A 16,819-nucleotide genomic window follows, 5' to 3' on the forward strand; every position below is an offset into this window, starting at 1 on the left:
CAAGCAGTGCGCCTTTGATCAGATGTTATCCTTCGATTTCTGCCTGCTGTGAGAATTAATCTGTCAAGATGCCTACAAAAAGAGTTTTCCCTACAGGATGCTTCCCCAAAGGTGGACGTCTTTGTTCCTTAAAACACATTTAGGAATGAAAGGGTGCTATTGATTTAAAGATGTGGTCCTGTCATGCATAAATATCAGACTTTGTCACAATGTTTATATCTAAAGGAAGGCCTTTGTCCATCTTGCTCATTGGGTTGATATAAACTCATTGAGTAAAGAGTTTCGCTATTGCCATTTGTGGAAGACAGGAACTCCAGAGCCATTGGTATCTCTGAATAGCAGACCACATCTGTTGTAGCCCTATCAGTATCTAGGGTCCTAACCACACAGTATTAAACACCACTATTTTGTGGAGTTTCTGACCAAAGATTAGAGTGAAGTCATAAACCTCAAATGTTATTTTCATACAGGCATAGAGATTATTTTTTTCCCCCAACATGATTTAATAAATAATGAGTATTGCATAATATTAATAGCAGTATTTCATTTCACTATTTTAATTTATAGATAAAATTCTCTTCCATTCACTTACCGTTTCTTGTCCTTGAGTGCTACCAGACATTTTGATTTCTTTTATTTAATCCCACCTTTAGTCTACATGGTTTTATAACTGGTATATTGTTGTATTGTTTTTATAGTTCACGGACTTCAGCCCTTGAGATCTACAAATGTAGAGTTATGATGTTGTGAATGATTGAATTTTACTTGGAAACAAAACAAGGTTTTGAATTCTCCTTTCTGTGCAAACCTGTCCATTGACATCAGGTAAATTTGGCTTGGTCCCAAATACAGAATAAACATCTTTTATGAAGCAGCAGACTATGACTGTTACAGATTGGGTAAGAATGTCTCTAACATTGGATGGGACACCAGTAACTAGATTAAAGTGGAATTACTCTTAGATTCCTGGAGAGCTGTATTGCTGCAGGCGTTATATGTGTCTAGGGACAGAAGAGAACAAGTGAGTGCAGTTTTATTTTCATCGACACAAACTAGCCTTGTTTGAGGCTCCTGTGATGAATCGGAACAGGAGCAGTTATCCTGTGGTGAATCCTAATTATCATTTGGAAAACAATGTGCATCCAGAGATTGCTAATTCATTCTGAAATACCACTCCACTGGGGTTTTCAAACTGCTCCACTTTCTTTCTCCGAGGTGATTTCTGTCGTTGCTAAGGAACAACCCTAAGTTATGCTTTCCATTGTCCTGAGGACTTGGTGTGAACACGATCTGGGTATTGATCCTAGTTCTGTCACAGGGACGTTTCCATAATGTGCAATCTTTAGACCAAAGGGGAATGTGTATTCTCGTTAGTAAATTTAAATAAATCTAACTGATCTAAAATCATTATGATTTCTACTGAGCTAAGCGGAATTTGTACTTGTTGGAAAAGCTATTCATATAGAGAAACAAAAGAAAAAGGATAAAAAATATGCCAGACAGAGATGCTGCAATGAGAAAGCCAGTGAGGATTTTATCTCCAGAGAAACCGTCTCACAGGACTCAAACATAAATGAGTAGAAGGTATTCTGTGGTATTCAATTAGATTTGTACAAAATGACCTGTTATATCCAGTGCTTAAGGCTTACTGGTTAAAGCACAGTGATCTCTTGGTGAACAGATTATGCCTGGGGGAACAATGATGAAAGACATCCATATCCTGTTTAACAGCACTGCTCTTCATTGCTCTCAAGTGCTATTCCTAATCTGACTTAAAATTGGAGTTATTTTATGAGGCTAATGTTAAAATAATCACAGATTTTAAAGCCCTACAGTAGAATATGTTGTTGGAATATGTGTTCATCAACTAGGTCAGCAGTGTTTTAGGTCCTGGTGCAAGGAGGGTCATTTTGATGAAAGTAATCCTCGAATTTACGACTGCACACAGCAGTGAAGCCTTGTGATATTGGAGAACTTCAGGCAAAAGTTCTATATATGAATTTAAAAAATAGGATCAGTGGTTCAGTGGCTTTAGCTTTTATTGATGTTCTGTGTTTTCTCAAATTTGTTTGTAGTTACAGGTGCTAGTGAGTGAAAATGGCTTTGCAACAATTGGTTAATACTCAAATTATAGAGGCACATACTTTACATACGTCATTCAGCAGTGATAATTTTGTAAACGGATTTCTGAAAGTCAATGTTAACAATTGCAAATGTACATTTGAATCTTTTTTTTTTTTAAGTCAAATACATTTGGATAAAATGATATGTATGCGTCGTAGATCCGAATGCATGATCTGGCAAAGCCATGGAATGATATAGTGCAGAAACTGTATCAAGTATCGTGGCTGAATTGTATCTTGCGACCAAAAATGTTTGCAACTTTTTGTATGCAAGGTTGTAACTTACAGAGGGAGTAAAGATTTGAAAAAAAGTTGTCTTATAATTTATATTAGGGTGGGTTATAAATATTTATAAAGGAACATGAATAATTAATCTCAGATTTTAGGGGGAGAAGTAAATATTACACGTTAGTTTAAAGTGTTCATAAGTCCATTTGCACGTCTACAGCACATTATACAAATCCCCAATTCCTATTTTTATGTGTTGGGAATTTTGTTTAAACACTTTGTTATACAGTATATCAGGAAAAAATTACTGGGGGCGGGGGGGAAGTGAAACTATCAATGTTTGTTGTTATTTATGTACATTTGTTTGTAACTAATTTGAAAGTATATATCTTATAAGTGCAAAGAATGATGTTCCAGTTAATATTTTGTACTAATTTTTTTTTCAGCTTCCATCAGCTTGTAGCCCTTTGAGTGGGCTCCTGTCGCTGTGTCAGAGGGGTTACTTTGTGTGGTTTCCTGTTTGCAAGCATGCTGGGTGAGTATTATTTTTCCACACCCACTTGTCACTCCCAAGGTCTTGCAAATAAAGCTTTCCATCAAATTTGTTCCGCTAATTTTCCATGGATTTTTCAGCACCGCTTTTGATCGCTCAAGATGGAAAGCATCTGTTTTTTTTTTAACAAAGCAATTTTGGTTCAAAGCAAAGCTATATCTGCACTTGTGTACACTGCACATAAGTACTGTATACATTAATTAAATTGCTTTGATTTCCTATGTTGTATCTTCAAAACATTCATTCTTTTGGAATTTAAATCTACAAATAATGGCAAATAACTCAAATACCAGCCAATTCAGCCTTGATCTTATGTTTCTATTCAGAAAATACAGATTTTCTGGTTTCTGTGCTCAGTGTGGTCCATTGAGGTATCTGAGTGATAATTTGCATTAGGACTAAATGTTCTGGAGGCAAACTTGGCCTGTAGCAGTGTATAAACACTCTAGCTAAAAGATCAATCATGCACTACAAACAATACAGAAGTTTGATTACCAAAGACCAAATACAAATAGTGTCTTTATAATGCTCTTTTCTTGCTCAGTGTCAGAAATGTAATGAATTATTTCCTCCTGAGGTCTCATGAAACAACCTTGAATTCCTGGCAGTTTTTGTTTAATTCATAGATTTAAATATTTCTGTGAATTAGCCTTGGGCACCGCAGCATTTCAGTGTCATTTCTCACTATGGCAACTGTTTTGGCATTTATCTACAAACTAACCTGCAGGGCCACATCCAGTTAGAATTGTTGTGTCAAGAGATCCCTTGATGAATGCTCAGTGAATCTGTTAGAAACATGGTGTCTTATGAATACACTCATAGAATTAAACATTATGGCTGTCTCAAAAGACCAAAATAGGATTTGTGAACCTTTAATCCTTTATTAACTGATACAGTTTCACAGAGAGTCCCTAGAATCATTAAAAATAAAAATAAACATTACAGAATATTGCTAAATCATTTTTTTAAAGAAACCAAATTTACGTTATTTGAAAATGGTCAGAGTATGAAAAAATGAAAAGCAGAAGAAACAGTATAATAATGACGATTAATGATATTGGCCATAGATTTCAAGGAACTTTTTTTTTCTTCTGCATGTCTCAAGATATTTTGAACTAGAAGAAAAAGCTTTCTCCTTTGAGCACTCTGGGACATTTAGAATAAACTCTGTAGAACACACTTGGTTTCTCACTGTGATAATTACACACCTACATTTTGTAATGGTTTGCTGGGCTGTTCATTTTACATTGCCAGTACTATAGTTATGTACTGTAGCTAGTTTAACTTCTGTCACTCTTTAATATACCAGAAAAATGGGAACATTTTCAGATATATTAATTTAATTGACTGTATTATAGTCAGGAGCTGTGTCAGCATGCAAGCTGCAGAGGAACAAGTAAAGGTTAATCCCATGTTGAAGAAGAAAAAGAGCTTTGCACCATGAAGTCTTCTTAAAGTGTACAGGGGATTGGGTGGGAACAAGACTGCAAGGCAAAGGGGAAGTGAAAGAAAATGTGAGTAAAGTTATGGGGAAGATTAAAATGAAGCTAAATAGCTGAGGTCTGAGTGATGGATTCTAGAAGGAATGTGAAGGCACGAGTATGTAAATTAAGATTTTAGATATTGTTCGCTTAGTATATACTCGGGTGAAATGTAAACCAAACTGAAGCACTTTGGTTTCTGTCTTCAGATCTCTCCGAAAGAGTGTGGGCAGAAAGGTCATCCCCATCTTCATCAGGAGAGGTGAAAGGCAGACTTGTCGGCAGAGATCTTTGGTCCTCACTGTTTCCTGAAAGGGTTGGCCAAGTTTCCTGTTTTGCCAGTGGAAATAGCACTTTCTGGAAGATTGTTTAACAAAGATTGCTGGGCAAGCAGGGTGTCCTTTAGACATCTTGAAATGGCCTAAGGGGCCATGCATCTGTGTTGATTGATACATAATTTCAGATTGTCCTGTGGTTTTCTTGCACCAAAAAGTCCCTGGCATGGAAGCAGTGTGTGGCAGTAAGAGGAACCACAGTAAGAGGATTACTGTAAGTGTATGAGATGATTGACTGTGTGGAAAAAGTTCCAGAGCAAGGGTGATGGTGTAAAGTGGATGCTGTAAATTTGGCCAGTAGCCATATCACCCTGCAACTCACAACTGGCATCCCACTGAACCTAAGTAGGTGTAAGTCTGGAGCCAGTACCTGGATGTGAGACCTCCTGGGAAAAACTAAGGTTGGTACTGGAAGAGGTGTTAGGGGCCAGTAGGGGGTGCTCACCCTGTGGTCTGTGTGGGTCTGTGTGGGTCCTAATGCCCCAATATAGTAATGGGGACACTATTAAAAGGTGCCGTCATTCGGATGAGACATAAAACTCTCCTGACTCTCTGTGGTCATTAAAAATCGTAAGGTGTTTTTCTAAGAGAATAGGCCCCAGTGGCCTGGTCAAATTTCCCATTGGCCTTTACCAATCATGGCCTCCCAATAATCCCCATCTATGAATAATCCCCATCACTCTGTTCTCATCCCCACCTAATAGCTGATGTGTAGTGAGCATACTGGCGCACTTTGGCAGCCATCACATCATCCAGGTGAGGCTGCACATTGGTCGTGGAGGAGAGTCTCCATTACCTGAAAAGCACTTTGAATAGAGTGCCCAGGAAAGCACTCTATAAGTGTAAGCAATTATTGTTAATTCTGAAGTGGAGAAGTTATGTTTATTCACCTTGAGAACAGACAGGCTTGGAGGAAAGTACCAAGCAGGATGCGATTCATGGCTATCATCATTTCTCTTGGGCTTGATGTTCCAAGGGCTGGATTTAGTGTTGTGGGATCCTGTGATATAAAAATCACAACATAAATAAAAGCAATAATTATGTATTTTAAACCAGGTTGTTGTATTTTCCTTCCTCGCTCCAACACCTGTATTCGGTTACACAGAAATATAACAGGCTACAGTGGTACATTTTTTTACATTTCTATTAATGTCTGAATTCAAGAGTTTAAATGAGGCTTACATGGATGTTGTCATCCTTTATCTCTTGTAAGTTATATTCCAAAAAAACTATTTCTGTTCATGGACAAGCTTCTGTGAAATAGCCTTAATGTACTGCTGTTTGTACCCATATAGTGTACGTTTTCCTCACACGGTTGTCAGGGTGAAGACACAGTGTGTAGTTTGTGGTTAAATATTTGTTGCAATATTTGATAAATCACTACTTCTCTGGGGGCAGCTTGGTGTCATTGTGGTTCAGTTTCTTCTCATCGTCCCAGGACATGCAGTCAAGATTTATTAGTGCCTGTAAATTGTCACCTGTGTGCATATGTGAATAAATACATTTGTGTCTCTTGTGAACTGATATCTGATCCTAAGTGCCTTGTACCTGGAGCCTGCCAGTGTAGAATCTACTTCATTATTACCCTCAGAGTTTAAAGTGTTATTGAAGGTGGATGAATACATACAGTAAGTACAGTTACGTGTGGATAAACATATAATGGTTTAACTATCAATTAAACTCAGTGAGGGGAGTATACTTTCCTTTCTCTTGATGCATTTGAAATAATGTGTTAAGAATTTCATTTTATTGTACATTACAAATATTCAATCAAATTCTCAGTTTTCTTCTCTTTTAGCCTATAATGATTGATTTGTGAAAACAAGTACAAAGACTTCTATCACATAATGTGGGGACAGGTGGAGTGCCAGTGAAAAGAGTTCAGGTATACTGTACATTATTTCAACTGTATAATTCTGTTAATTACCACAAAGTACAAAAGTGCATTATCTGCAGAGTTAACGCAAAACTATTACAAAGTACCACATGTTGACCTTTCATAATATCAAATGCTTTCCAACATAACTGCATTGTAAATGTATGACATAAATCATTAAATTGGATTATAACAATGAACTTTAATCGGTTTTCTCTACTTGCTTCATGCATTTGCATTTTGTTTTGATTAATTTAATAATATAGTACAATTGCAGTGTGTTTGTGCAACAACTCATTGCTCACGTGGCCAGAGCAGCTATTTCACTCTGCAACTCACAACTGGCAACTCACTGAAGCTCAGCAGGTGTGAGCCTGGTCAGTACCTGGATGAGAGACCTCCTGGGAAAAACTAAGGTTGCTGGTGGAAGAGGTGTTAGTGGGGCCAGCAGGTGACGCTCACCCTGTGGTCCATGTGAGTCCTAATGCCCCAGTATAGTGACGGGGACACTATACTGTAAACAGGCACCATCCTTTGAATGAGACATAAAACTGAGGTCCTGACTCTCTGTGGTCATTAAAAATCTCAGGGTGTCTCTCGAAAAGAGTAGGGGTGTAACCCTGGCGTCCTGGCCAAAACTTCCCATTGGCCCTTACCAATCATGGCCTCTTAATATAATCCCCATCTACAAATTGGCTTCATTATTCTGATCTCCCCACTGAGAGCTGGTGTGTGGGGAGCGTTCTGGCGCACTATGGCTGCTGTCGCATCATCCAGGTGGAGCTGCACATTGGTCGTGGAGGTGAGTCACTTTGTGGAGTGTCCAGAAAAATGCTATACAAGTGTAAGCAATTATTATTATTAATTAATAACTTTCACAAAACCAGGGCATGCAGAATGGCAACACTGAATCAAACAATGGTACAGGTACACTATATCAAATATATACACTATATCAAATATCTGTTTTTGACCAAAAAAAACAACAAAGCTAACCCCAAAGATAGTCAATAAAGACATGTTTTAATGAACAGCTCTAAAGTTTTAACCCATTTTTATAACAAATGTCTTCTATTATATGAAATGACAATGACCAACTACTATAATTATACTGTATAATGAATGAGGCTATGTTAGTTTAAGATTTTAATTGTATTATTAAAATGTAAAGTTTTCTACTTTAAAACATTTATTTACCAGGGTTACACAGAAAGAGCAACATTTTGGGACTGTTTAGCTAGTATCATGAAGGATCAAACAAGATCTTTAGCACTTAATATTTTAATACCTTCGCAGGTTTTAGTCTCATGGCGCCTCACTCGGTATTACCCTTGGTGCGATGCATTTACTCCAACCTCTGAAACCCATACGTGCGTGCACGATCTTCTGGTATGTTATGCAAAGTCCGCTGAATATTTAAAGGCAAGATAAAAGCTCCGTGAAGCTGCCCCCCCTACAGACATCACAAATGATCTAACCCACCTCGTTTGTTAATGCTGCGTCTGTGCCGTTGAAAGTAGCGTTTGTGCTGCTTTCGTTCCCGAGACACAGCGCCTTGTTTTTTCTGGTGATCACGTGACCACGCACGGTGACTTTGACCTCCAGTGACCCCGTCTGCCGAGTTCAAGCGCTCTGTTACAATTTAGCTAAAGACAATCGATATCCATAAACACATGAGCCTCCTTAGATGTGAATAATACTAAGACGTGACGCATGCCAACAAGTTAACCATCTATGCCATTAACCTCTGGCTGTAATGTATGTTCAATCACCGTGATTGTAAAAATCTATGGATTTTTTCTTTCCATATCTTTCCCTACCATGACACGCTGTTGCCAAACTCGTAACTGTGGGATACCATCGCGACAAGCCCTCGGCAGCATGTCATGATAGGGACCCCCCATGTATATCGCATGTATATTGCAGCAATGTATATCACGACTGATGCCTTGCTTCCCTGCCACCCTGGCACAGCTGTCACAACAAAGGTCTCGTATCCGGACATGATATACCCAGACAGGACGTGCAGTTATATATGGACTTTGTGTCGTGACATGGGGTCAGCATATCCTGTTAGGGTATGTCATATCGCGATATGCGGGCTCTATGTCGTGACATGGGGGCTGGGCATTTTTGTCCGGGTATGTCATATCGCGATATGCCGGCTCTATGTCGCGACATGGGGGCGGGGCACTTTTGGCGGGGTATGTCATATCGCGATATGCGGGCTCTATGTCGCGACATGGGGGCGAGGCACTTTTGGCGGGGTATGTCATATCGCGATATGCGGGCTCTATGTCGTGACATGGGGGTGGGGTGTTTTGTCGAGGTATGTCATATCGCGATATATGGACTTAATGGCGCCACTGTGATGCACCAGTCGCAATGAGTATCGCGATGTGATCGTGATGCGCGCACTCCTATCGTGACATGCTATCGGAGTCGTGACCGCGCTGTGGATGCCATGACATTCTTTGTCTGCTATTCAGTTTTGCCCTCACTGCGACTACTCTCAGATTGATCAGTAATTGGAAACAAATGGATGTGTTTCTGTATATCCAGCGTGCTCATACAGCACACACAGTACACACGGAACTTCCGCTGTGGCGCTTTACCCAATCAGAGTGTCGATTCTCACTTTTCACCCAATCGCGGCCCGACCTGTTGGGGGGTTTAGCCAATCACGGGTCTGAGAGCTGTTCAAGCCAGCAGCGCCAGGTGGATCGGCTTGTTTACAATGAGAATCTATTTTTTAAACGATTTACTTATTTGCAAAATAACTACATCGGTTTATTTTTTTAACGTCTTTATTGATTCACAATGTCCCGTACTCTTCGAAATAAATATATTTTGTATTTACAATATAAGTGTCTCCGCTGCTTGCTGTAATGAATAAATGGTATTTGAACAATTTTAATCGTATATTTAAGGTAGGGGAAACACCTTCTGCTTTGTACTTCAGAAATTAATAGAAATGTAAAGTCAATGATCATTATATTATTATGCTCGTGCTTTCAATTTTGTTTTTCATTGTTAAATTATATCGATCTTGAAACTAATACCTAAAAATGTGAATATGGGCTTGTTGTACAAGCGGTAATTTGGAAACTGGTGTCTCTTCACCATTGAAAGTAGTACACAAGCAATACATTTTCGAGAACACGGTTAAAAATTAAAAGAAACGACCTTACCTAATGAAATAACCTTGTAACACCTCCCTAAATGTAAGACTGCTTATTCGTGTAAAGGTTGCAAAGTCTGGAGTGAACTGATCAAAAGATCACAACTGAAAGATCTGGTGGTCGTGACGTTGCAGTTTTGTACGTCTTAGCCAGGAAAAGAAGGCGACCAGACAGATTCGTAAAACAAATTGCCCCCGTTGTTTTCATCACAATCAGAAGTTCAAGTACCGAGTTTGTTGGTACCTGTAAACTTCCTTGTAGATAGCCACGTAATTATCCGAAAAAACAAGGCGCTATACAGTATCTCGGAAAAGCAGCACAAACGCTACTTAGAGCGACACAAACCGGCACAAACGCAGCACTAATGATTACGGTGAGTTTAATCGTTTGCGCTGTTCGACAGGCGGGTGAGCAACTTCATGGACCAGGACCAGCAAACATCTCTGGGTCATTACATTGCAGACTGCAGAAGACTCGACTACACCTGAGGACCTAACACAGGCGCCCATACCTGTGTCTTCAGAGGGCAGGTGTGCCCTCACGCTGTGTTCTACACCAAGGACTGGCCGGAAACACAAAGATAAAAGGAGTGTGAGCCCATCGCTTCATGTTTGCGCAAAGACCCCTGTAAATACAAACACACGGATAATGACAGTTTATTAAAGAATCGAGATATATGTTCACTTCTGTTTTGTGAAAATAAAAAAAAATGTTTCCAGTATTGCCGCGGTCCACAGGTGTGAGACGGTGGACTTTCCAGTGTTGCTTCTCGGATGTGTTATTTACTACCCGCGGCAACCTTGTACGTAGTGCCACCCTGGTTCTTTTTCACGTAAACGAATGTGCTGTACATAAAATGTATTGTTCTTAAAGTTGCAAATTCAAGCCTTTTTAAACGCGCAGCAAGACTGACGGGTCGAATGCAATTGTATGCTAGTGTTCGCTTTTTGAGACTACACCCGCAACTCTTCTGATTAGGGTCTGTGATATTCGTGACAAATTTAATTTTCTTGCTCACAGAAACGCACAGAAGACACTGATATTAAATGCAAAATCCACCGCCGCCCCCCATCCGGGCAAACAGAGGATCACAATGCAGAACTGTTACTCTCGCACCGGTAACAGACGCTTGAACTCGGCAGACCGGGTCACCGGAGGTCAAAGTCACCGTGCATGGTCACATGATCACCGGAAAAACAAGGCGCTATATCTCGGGAATGAAAGCAGCACAAACGCAGCACTAACGAATGAGGTGGGTTTAATCGTTTGTGCTGTCTGTAGGGGGGGACAACTTCACGGAGCTCAAGGTAAACCCTGCATTGTATCTTAATTTTGAATCTTGCGTTTTGCGTTGTGTTCATTGTGTTATGCTATTAAATACTAACTTAAGAGTTACTCGTAAAACTACTAAACAATCTAAAGGCAGGCATACGAAATATTTAGAACTGTTACAAGCAACAAGTGAAAATGAGCTCTTGCAGCGTTTCTTTAGCTAAAGACGAAGTCCTCATATGAGAGACCTTTGCAAACTAGCTGTCATTTGAACGGGAATTTGCCGACTCTTAGACAGTGACGAGATTATCGACATATTCAATTCCAAGTCACGACACCTGCGTCTGGTCTAGAAGGCAACAACCTCACAACAGAGGAATGCACTGATTGTTTCCTGTGCCTGTCCGCCGTGGCACAGTAGCGTTCGGCAGCCTAGGTAATTGTTGCTTAACGTGAGTGTGAGGGAGAGAGAGACAGACACAAAGTATTAATATATATAAGGTTCCGCTAGTTCTGTTGTTCGATTATACCGCTCGTGGATTGCATTGTAAATTGGAGGGGTGCCCCTATGTTGGCAGGACAGTCAGTTAGAGCCCGGACCACCCACTTTTGCACAGGCCCACCCAAAATTCAGTTCCTGGCTACGCCCCTGGTTCTGAAGAGAAGTAAAACCGAGGTCCTGACTCTCTGTGGTCATTAAAAATCCCAGGTTGTTCTCGAAAAGAGTAGGGGTGTAACCCTGGCGTCCTGGCCAAATTTCCCATTGGCCCTTACCAATCATGGCCTCCTAATAATCCCCATCTCTGAACTGGCTTCATCACTCTGCTCTCCTCCCCACAGAGAGCTGATGTGTGGGGAGCGTTCTGGCGCACTATGGCTGCCGTCGCATCATCCAGGTGGGGCTGCAGATTGGTGGTGGTGGAGGGGAGTCCCCATTACATGTAAAACGCTTTGAGTGGAGTGTCCAGAAAAGCGCTTTATAAGTGTAAGCAATTATTATTATAATTATTATGAATTATTATACAGTATGGTACTTTTTGATTTGTGTTTTATTGGAATTGATGCTAAGCAGACTGGAGCTGTCCATAGAGGGCGGTACTGAAAGTTTAAAGAAAGGTATTTTTCATTGGAAGGTTTTAAATGTATATTTTCTTTTAATTTCACATGATATTTCTTGGTAGAACCGTCAGGTGTGGTTTCACTGTTTATATCGGATGCCTTCTGACTCCAGTAACACCTTCAAGTCATATTTGGACGTAAGTGTTATAGGGAGTGTATATGTTTTGATTGTATAAATACAATAGGTAAAGACGCTGTGGGCAGTTATGATTTTTCTGCATTCCCAATTAATTATATATTTTTTTTTTATCCAGGTAATGGCATGTTACATTTTTTTTGTTTTATTTGTGTAAGAAATGTACAGTATGGTACAATGATTTATTTTTTTATGGCTTGTGATCAGTAGGATTGACTGGTTGGGAGACAGATAACACTAGTTCCCAGTCTGTTGTCTATGTAGTCCTCATTATGTACAGTATGCATGTTTAAGTACTCTCAGGCAAGGCTGCAAAAATAGTGTGTATTGTGGGAGCTGTGGCACAAAATGGTACAGTATTAAGCATTATGTTAACCTAAATCATTGCAGAAAGAAATAGACTCAACTTGTGATTACATGGAAACATGACTTCCTTTACGCAAATTAAAAACCATGCATTGAGTACTAGTCCTTGGAGTGACTTCATCTATAATTGCCAATCTGTGTACAGTGGTTGTATACTGAGTCAGTGGAGTGCTGCACGGTACAGTGGAAGTGGTCTGCCAGTCTGTGTTTACTGTTGATAAGCATCCCTGGACTGTATTAGCACTTTCTCTCAGGGCTGTTCCCTTCCAAAATCAATACTTTGTGGATACACAATACACAGGGAAGTGTGTTGCATTGGGAGTTATCATTTTTACACATCTCAAATGCTGTCGAAACTTCTGGTCAAATTGCCAACCCGCGATCTATTACCAGGACGTAATGCACCTGAAATGATGTGGTAAATTGAAGTCTTCCAGTGCCTGAGCACCTGTCTTTCTTTCTGTACACTGTGTGATTTTAGTCTCGTTATCAAAGGAGGCAGACTCACTCGAAAAAATGTGCCAGGAACTGACAAAGTTTTTTTTTACTATTAATATCTCAAAATGGTGAAGTTTTCAGTCTGGTCCTTTAAATTCAGACATTCCCAGTAACTGACATCCAGTCTTTCCTTATAGTGGATTATTTGGAAAAAACAGTTTAAAACAGAATATTTTTCAGTTTTCATTTTCATTTGAAAATGTGCTTTAGTACACTTGGCTGACTCTCTATATTGCAGTGCCAACATGGAATATAAATATTTTTACAGAACTTTCATTGAATTACAGACTATACATCAGTTTATAGCTGGGTGCAGCTGGTCTTGTGGATGGCTGCTGTTTCATGTAGCCTGACAGCACCTTCATTGCTGTTTCCCCAGAGCATCATATCACTTAATGAACTTGAGTAACTCACTCTGCATGGCAACTAGTGATGTACTGTAGGTGTCCATTTAAAATTTGTATATAAAGTATGCTCAGTTTGTTTGAATGTAAATTGAGATTGCTGCAGAGGCATTTTTTTCTGCTGCTCTCACTCCTACTGAGTTTTCCCAGTCTATGTGAGGAAAGTTGAAGTCTCCCATGAAAATCGCTTCTTCCTTCAAAACACTCATTTTCCTTCACATATGTTGTGTAATATAATTTAACACTATTAATATCTGAATTTGAAAAACTGTCGCAAACACTTAATTCTATGCGTTTTGAATGTTTTATATATAATTCTAAGCCATATTGAAGACCCTTGATTTCTCTAGGCTACATTTCTATCCCTTAAAACTTTTTTGCTATAAAGTGCTACTTCTCCCTTCACGTTTTCCTGTCTATCCAGAATGCTGTGCGTGTGCTAATGTTATAAAGCCATTTTGAAGAATAATTTAATCAATTGCTTGCATTTCACACTGTTGTTTGTGCAATTGGCCCCTCTGCATATTTAATAGAAATCCAATCCTTTGAAGCAGAATGCAACATCTGGTGAACAAGGCTAGTAAATGCACTTACTAGTGTCTGCATTCATCTGAGTCTAAACTTAGAAGGGTTCCTCTGAAACAGAAGAAAGAAAATATCACTCATCCTTTTGTAGATAAGGAAACTGAGAAAAGTGGTTTGTTCATTAGCACTTTTGGAATGAAAGTGCTTGTTTTGCAAGACAAGTGAGTTCTGTGTGTATAAGTAAAATGAAGAAAATCTTGAGATTGTTTCAGAATGCTCTTATATTTTGAAGCATTGGAGAAAGGGCCTTTTTATTTTAGTATTTCCTTCTAGAACAAAATGAGGACTGTAAACTTCAGAAGTTTACACTTCTCCGTAAAGTCACAATCTGAGCTACAACGAAGAAATGTACTTTCTGGGTCTGATTATTTGTCTGGTTATCTATAGTATGAGGCCTATTATCTTTATTAGTTTGAACATCATGTGTTAATTCAGCACTTCTGTTTGTACAGTATTACCATAGAAAGTTTGTCTGTTGGTCTGTTAGCTGCATAATTCTAAGCAGACTCTAATTACTCCTTACCAACTTCAGAGGTGTTTTTGAGTAACCGTCCCTTTAATGAAATGTTTTGAATTATCTGCTGAAATACAAATTAAGAAAAATCCAATCTATATCTAATTATATCAACTGAAATCTCACTGATGGGCTCTGCGTAGGAGTACCATGGTGACAGTGCCTGTTACTGTTGTGTTTGTGAAGAATATTAATACAATTATCTTAATGTAATCGGCTTAAAATATTTACCTTATTAATTAAAACGGAGAACGTTTTTGTGAACAACAGCAGACAGTACTCACGGACCAGGACAACATTTTACAGAAATTGCCTGCAGCTAAGGATAAAAACTGATCCCAGTTTCGCTTGTGGATTCCCAGCAGTAGCCCTCAAAGGGAATTTTACACAACAGCAAAGAGGCAAGAGATTACAAACAAGTGATTAATCAGAAGCCTGTGTGTGATCACATGACAGATTTTGCAGCAATGTGAGTGGAAGCCGACTGTAGCTCTGCTCTCTGAGGGGAGCCTCCATCTGTCTTGTAAAGATTTTACAAATATAAGGAACTTGAGGGATTTCCTTCATTTAATTCTGCAGAACAACAGAGCTGGCTACTTGTTAGACATCTTAATTAGCAAACTCAAATCACATTCTGTCTGTGACAGCTAAGGGCACAGAATCGCAAAGGCTAATGCATCACTGCAACTCTGTCTCCTCTCTCCACTCACTGGCCTCCTCAGGAGAGCCACTTCAGCAAACTTCTGTCTTTTGACGTTCAGCAATAGCAGCAGCTGCTCTGTAGCAAAAGAATAAAACAAAAAGTTAACTATTTCACAACAAAAAACGAAGAGCATATTGAATGTGGCATGATACTTCAATGTTACGGGCTTTTTCTGCAGCACATCAAGTCATAGTACCTCACGGTTTCAGAGACCATGGAGTTTGAAGCTAAACAATGTTGTGCACATGTCCTCAAGAGAAGAACTGTACATCTCTGGTGATATTTTTCTAACAAACCTATTGCCTGTAAAACCTTTTATTTCTGTAAAATAAACATAGATGATGCTGGAGAGCTACAATACATCAGCAATCTTCCAGATTGTTTTTTTATGCCTCATAATCACATCACTGCCGAAGTAATACTCTTAAGGATTTGGTCTTCAAATTGAAAGTGTTCAATTTCCCATGGTCATCCTGGAGCAACATTCCTCAGTTTTCTAATTTTATTATTTCTCGGCTTTCTCTTTTGTGAATTGTCCTCATATTCAGTCACTGGATCATATCTTGTATCTCCTAGCTCAGCATACAATGTAACCTTGAAGCAGCATACTGAATTGATTTTGTCCATACAGTATCAAACCACACAAACCCAAGGAGTGCTTCCTTTGCTGTGTGGAGCACATGTCTGATGCAGGACATCAGGTCTAAGTGGAGGGTGTTGAATAAAATGAAGAATGAGGTGGCTGCAAGTGGGTAAGTCAGTCTAGGTTGACACAGCATTGCATAGCCTGGCACCCTAATTTCAGGCTTTAAGCCTGCAAAGTCTGTCAGAGCCCATTATCTAATCTTTGATGCCTGACCAGAGGCACTTAACCCAGGAAATATCATGGCCTTTTCACATGCCAGTGCTGTTCAGATCAGTGAGGCACTTTGGATTCAAGGATCATTTACAGTTGACTGTCCCCAGATTGAAATAAAAGTTCTTCATCTGAGTTAAGTAAAGCAGCTAGTGTCCTCAACTCCTCTTGTCCTTCAATGGCTTGTAAACATCTCACTAACAGATGAACATCTGAGCCTTATTTATGTCAAAGACACAAATAACATGTACCCCTGTTTTATGAACAAATAAATTGTTTAACTAACAGTAGATTAAAGAGACAATTGCTAAATTGTGTAGTGATTACCTGTTGGCAATAAACTTTAACACTAAGCATGATACTTTCTCACTTTAAGCCCAGAATGCTAACAGCTGGCACGGTTACATGCATGTATCCAGAAGGGTGTGGTGCCTTCTCCTCCATGTAACAGAAGTCAAAACACAAACCGACAAGAGCTCCAGTTTATAACATTGAACAAGCTTTCACTTCAGTCACCTTTAGAACACAAGGGTTTTAAGTAACATTAATTTAAGGTCAATTCACAGTTGCAGGTAATGAAAGAGTGCT

General features: G+C 39.4%; 1 protein-coding gene across 4 annotated transcripts in view; it reads left to right on the plus strand.

Annotated features, from left to right (window-relative positions):
- The window catches only part of LOC148649756 (regulator of G protein signaling 20-like), a 151,297-nt gene that overhangs the window by 36,112 nt on the left and 98,366 nt on the right, over positions 1 to 16,819 (plus strand). For 3 of the 4 annotated variants that reach the window (XM_088602872.1, XM_088602871.1, XM_088602873.1), the window contains one exon: positions 2,798 to 2,886. The gene's annotated coding sequence lies outside the window, so the exon portion shown is untranslated. Of the gene's footprint in view, positions 1 to 2,797; positions 2,887 to 9,686; positions 11,086 to 16,819 lie in introns of those variants that run through there. The other variant, XM_088602875.1, reaches the window with a different exon arrangement.

Source organism: Lepisosteus platostomus, chromosome 13, assembly GCF_059453375.1.
Source record: "Lepisosteus platostomus isolate fLepPlt1 chromosome 13, fLepPlt1.hap1, whole genome shotgun sequence".
NCBI lineage: Eukaryota > Metazoa > Chordata > Actinopteri > Semionotiformes > Lepisosteidae > Lepisosteus > Lepisosteus platostomus.